A 5,680-nucleotide genomic window follows, 5' to 3' on the forward strand; every position below is an offset into this window, starting at 1 on the left:
GGCACAGAGGTAGGAGTGAGCAGAGCATGTGTGGGAGACAGAAAGGAAGCAGGACTGTGTTGGGTGCGTGTGGAAGACAGTGTCAGTCAGTAAGACGCTCAGAGTATGAAGGGCATTAAAAGTCAGGTAAGGAATTCCTTTCGTGAGTGCCTGGTAAATGTGGTATAAGGTAAACCTGAGCTAGACACCATAGGGGAAGGCTGAATGGCATTCCCTGGCATTTGGCGATTCCTGCCGAGTGTACAGGTTGGACTGGCTAAAGAGGAGGAGAATTTCTTGAGTACTTAATGCATGAAAGGCAACATACAAAGTAACTGCAAGTATTACTTTGTTTTAGCCTCAAAGTAACCCTATGCAGTAGGCATTTTAAATATCCCACGTTACAGGGGAATTAAGACACACAGAGGATATGGTACGTAACTGAGGTCAGCCAGCTAATAAGAACCCAGGCTCACTACATCACAGCAGATGAGCTCTACAGGTCCCATTGAGAATCTGAGTAAGAACTTGTTTCTGACTCTAGATGGTCTAAGCTAGCGGGAGAAATGAGACATGTGCCTTAGTACCTGCAACAAGGAGTACATCCTAAATGCCATCTGCAGATATGAGGTGCCAGGAAACATTCAGATGGAGGAGAGGGGTGTAGGTTTAATGGAACAGGCAGAGATGGAAGGCCAAGCCGTCCAAGTGACAGGAAGCTGTGAGATGTGTTTAGGGAATGGTGGGCAGACCTGTTTGACCAGAAGAGAGAGCTCCTATAGCAGAGCTCCTCGGAAGGGAAACTGCAGGTCAGTATAGTATGTACTCATTGTTCCTTGCAGTTCTGGCAGGGTTTCTTTAGAGTGCTTGTCGTTCTAGGCTACAGGAAGCTTATGTGAGCAGTTTGTAGCTGTAAAAAAACCAGTTGCTAGAGTCCACTACTTTACTGCTACTTGAACACATTTTCTGGATGGGGTACTGCCACGAGAGAGAGAGAGGAAGGGGCAAGAGAGAGAAGGAAGGATACGGCAGGGGAAAGACGGGAGGAGAATGGAGTGGGGAGAAGGAAAACCACTACACTTCGGACTGGAAATCCATTTGCTCTTGGTAAGCCTCTAAAATCAGCTTCTGCCTTGAATTCTAAGCAAACTTTCTTCCTACAACAGATGTACTGGGTGAATATTTGAAAATTTTACATCAGCCTGCTTATGTCCTTGGATTCACTTAGGGAGATTTTCATTAGATCTTGAAACATACAAGATAAGAGGCCACAGACGTAAGCCTGCTGTCTTTGGTATGGCTCAAACACCACCCGCAACAAGGACTTCCCCCGTTCCTGTTCCAGCCAGGACCAGGACACTTGCTGTGGGAAGCAGCTCACCAGGAACCTCATCAACAGAATCAATCAGCATGCTTAGGGGAGCTCTGCTCGTGACCTCACGACACTGGGTCGCATGTGGGCTCCATCATCCAGCCTGTCCCTGGGCTTCATTACCAAACAAAATGTGGCATTTTGTATGGCTTTGATCAATGAGACAGGATTGCTGTATGGCTCAGAAATCAAAGGGGACAGCTTCCAACAGAAATGTTGTTTAAGACACACAGGCAAAAACTCTTCCCAAATGGATCTCTAGGATTAAGGAAACGGGAAACCCTGAAAATCCGCAGAATATTTCAAAAGGCCCCACCCCAGCTCAGGCTGTGTAAACTGTTCCCAGTAAAGGCTGCTAGGGAAAGGACAGTATGGGGTGGGGAACAAAAGCAAAGCTGTTTCAGTACCCCTCTCCACCAAACCACAATTGTATGAAATATCCCCAAAGCAACCCCACATAGTCAGGATGGTAGTCCTACCAAGAGTAAAATCCAAAGGTGGTGTTTCTTGGAGCTTATAGATTTCCTGGGGTTTGAGGACTGGTACTATATTTCACTGATGTCTGATCACTACACCAACAGAGAGTAGAGAGTATGCTTGCAAAAGATTCTGGCAAGTTCGACATCCTTTCACTACACCAGGTAGCCAAGGGGAAAATAGGAAAAGGGAAATTGGAAATTTGGGCGACCGTTTTAATGTCACCTTGGGCACTATAGCATCTCAGGAGTGGAACAGAGGTAGCGAGTTCCCAGGTTAAATCCAATCCTGGATTTTTACCCTAGCAGACCAGAAGAGGCATGGTAGGGGTGAGGAATCACGGAGGAGTCCAGGTCACAGCCAGAAAAATGGAGCCAAGTGTTAAGACTGAAGGGTGAAGTGAAAAGGACACAGAAGAATTTCTGACAAACCCATTAAGCTGCTAATATTTTAGCACTTTCCTTCCGGTTTTCTTTCTTTATATGCACACCCATCATTGAAATCATATTGTATATGCAGAAAATTTTTTCATAGGATCTTTCTGTAGGTCCTCCAAACAGAAATCTACTGCTCTATCACCCACCCCTCAAGCTGAGTATCCAATAAAACATGTAAACCAGGCCCTAAATAGAAGCCTTGCTGCTCACCCTTTCTGTCTCATCTTTGGACTCCTCTCCCTTCCCTCTGTCAGCCAGGTTTGCCAGCAACAACACCATGAATGCCTCATGCAGAATCCTGTGCCTCAGTAATCAGAAGCACTTCCCCTGCTCCTTCTTGGAACCACCTTGCACCATCAGGTCAATACCTTGGGCAGTGCCAGGGTGCTGCCAAGCCAAGGCTTCTGCGGACAAGCACTGCTCATAGGACGGAGGGCGGGCTGTCCAGGTAGGAAACCCAGGCAGTTTTTCTCCCACTGCACCTGCCCAGCTACCTGACTGCAAATTAGAGGACAGACTCCTAGGCCCATTCAGATCCCTGGAATCATCAACTCCACTGCCTTCTGTCTGAAGTCCCCCGCTTCCCTGTCCACACACATCTATCCATCCTATCGGAGACAGGGAGCTAGAGTACGTGCTACGTGGATTCCTGGACAGATACACCAATGGAGACTCCAGCTCCTGGTCCAGAGAGACAACTATGGGCCAAAGGGGCACCCATAAGAGCTTGAGTGCAACCCTAACTCCTGTGCCTTCCACAGAGCCGATTCAGCTCCAGCCCCGGGCAATACGGCAGTGTGTGTGTGTGTGTGTGTGTGTGTGTGTGTGTGTGTGTGTGTGTGTGGTGCGGGGCGGCCTGCGGCGTCTCAGCTCCTGCACCCCACATAAGAACGCAGGACATGGTGAGGCCAAAAAGGAACACCCACGGAGCCACAGTGTGGGGACAAAGCCCCAGAAAGCAGTTTCCAGGCTCTTGGCCTCACATAGAAAGGTGCTGGCTCAGGAAGTAAATGGCCATCAACTGTGATTGGATGGCCAGCAGCTGTGGCTAGTTGGCCGTCAGCTGTAACCCGTAAGCCATTGGCCACTAATATAACTGCTGTGGCTACGCTAGCAGGAGAAATGAGGGCTAGCAAGAGCGGATTGCAGAGAGGCGGATGCCGCCAGTGAGAATATAGTGATATGACTCCCCTATCTATGGCCCCATAGGTGTTCCTGTTTGGCCTCACCGTATGTGGGGAGCAGGACCAGAGACCCCGCCTGACACCCTGCACGACACATAGGTAGGGGAATCATACCATTATATTTTCACTGGCGGCATCCGCCTCTCTGTAATCCGCTCTTGCTAGCTTAGCCATCATCTTCTTGCTAGCCCCCATCTTCTGCTAGCGTAGCCACAGCAGTTATATTAGTGGCCAGTGGCTCACTGGTGACAGCTGACGGCCAACTAGCCACAGCTGATGGCCATCCAATCACAGTTGATGGCCATTTACTACCTTGGCCAGCACCTTTCCATGTGAGGCCGAGAGCCTGGAAACTGCTTTCTGGGGCTCTGTCCCCACAGTGTGTGTGTAGGGGAAGATAGGATCTAGTCCTGTATACCTTCTTTAAACTGCCAAATCGCTTCCTGCAACAGGCTCTTGTTACCATATAAAAAGGGGAGCTCTAATATATCGTCATCCTTCGCAGCCTTCATTCTAACTAACCTACTCTCCTTCATGTATTCCTTGCACCTGGACAATCGTGCTGCCAAGCCTCCTAGATAAACGTGTTGTGTCCTTTTGTCTCTTTCCATCCTCACCTTGCCTTTTGTTTAAAGATTACTGTTCTCCTGTCTGGCTTTGCTGCCCTGGGCCTCCTCAAACGAAAATGCCTCCTCCATCTGCTCGCCCCAGAAGCAGACACATCCAAGATAAGGATTCTGCAATCCATGGGGCCTCTGCTTCAGATATAAAGTAAGAGCTTCAGATCCTCTGAAAAGGCCTCCATTTTGGTTGTTTTCCTCCTATAAAAGACAAGGAGATGGAGCTACCTCATTGTCTCCTAGGAAATGGGGGTTCAGTGGCAGAAGATTTGCCAGCATGAGGGCGCTTTTCAGAATGTCAAACAGTTATTGATTTCTGAATCTGACTTCGTGCTGTAAAATAAACATGAACTGCTCTTTCTCGCTGCTGATGTTTCACGTCACAGTCGGGGTTGGGTTAAGCCAGAGAATGCACTGAGGTTTGGCATTATTCCTAGAGAACAAGATTGTCTATGGAACCGAGCTACACACCTTGATAAGAAACCCTGACTGTTGTTATCACATGAGTCACAAGAACTTTTGCAACTATTTCGTCCTCATCACAAGTTTTGGGGGATGAACCCACACTCTGTATTATGTAGCATTAGAGTGCTTTGCTCAGTTTTAATGATGATAAGTTTGTCTCTGAGCCTAGAACAGCAATTTCTTTTTTTAAAAAAATTAATTAGATTTATTGGGGTGACAATTGTTAGTAAATTTACATAGATTTCAGGTGTACAATTCTGTATTATATCATCTATAAATCCCATTGTGTGTTCACCACCCAGAGTCAGTTCTCCTTTCATCACCATATATTTGAGAACAGCAATTTCTGATGTTGATTCTCTGAGCTGGCTGCTGCTTCTAATCCCACCCTAGGCTGTACCCCTTACACTGAAAATCTGAACGTCAGAGACCTTCATAACCTACCTCTCATCAGGATGCTCAGAGCCACCATAAGTACTGCGGGATTCTCAAGATGGATGGTATATCTCACACTGGGCCTCTGCCCTACCTCTTTTCCTTCTTACCAAGTGTTTTGGAAGACATTTGTACACTTGCTGCCTGCATTTTTTCATCTCCCATTCGCTCTTCAGTTGCACTCTAATCTGGTTTCTGCCACTACTTCCGACTACACTGAAATCATTTTCACCAAGGTCACTTTATTGCTGATTCCAGTGGACCTCTCAGAATGAGTCTTACTGACTCTGAAGTGTTTGATCCAGTTGACCACTCCTACCTTCTTGAAATTTTCTTCCCCTTTGATTTTTTCCTTTTAATATTAATTTCTATGCTTGCTGATTACACAGGTAATGCATATTGTTTATGGAAAAGCAAAAATATAAAAAAAATCATAAGGATGAAAATAAAAATAGTCTGTAACACGACCACCCAGAGATAATTATTACTAACAGGTGTGAAAACTTACAGTCGTTTTTCAATGAAAAGATGTAAATATACATTTAAAATAAAATTGTCATCATATGATACATATTTTTATTGAGGTACAATTGACATATATGACGTTATGAACATTATTACATTATTGAACATTATATTACTTCCAGCTGCACAACATGATTCAATATTTGTATATATTGTGAAATGATCACCACACTAAGTCTAGTTAAC

Source organism: Rhinolophus hipposideros, assembly GCF_964194185.1.
Source record: "Rhinolophus hipposideros genome assembly, chromosome: X".
In the NCBI taxonomy this organism is placed as follows: Eukaryota; Metazoa; Chordata; class Mammalia; order Chiroptera; family Rhinolophidae; genus Rhinolophus; species Rhinolophus hipposideros.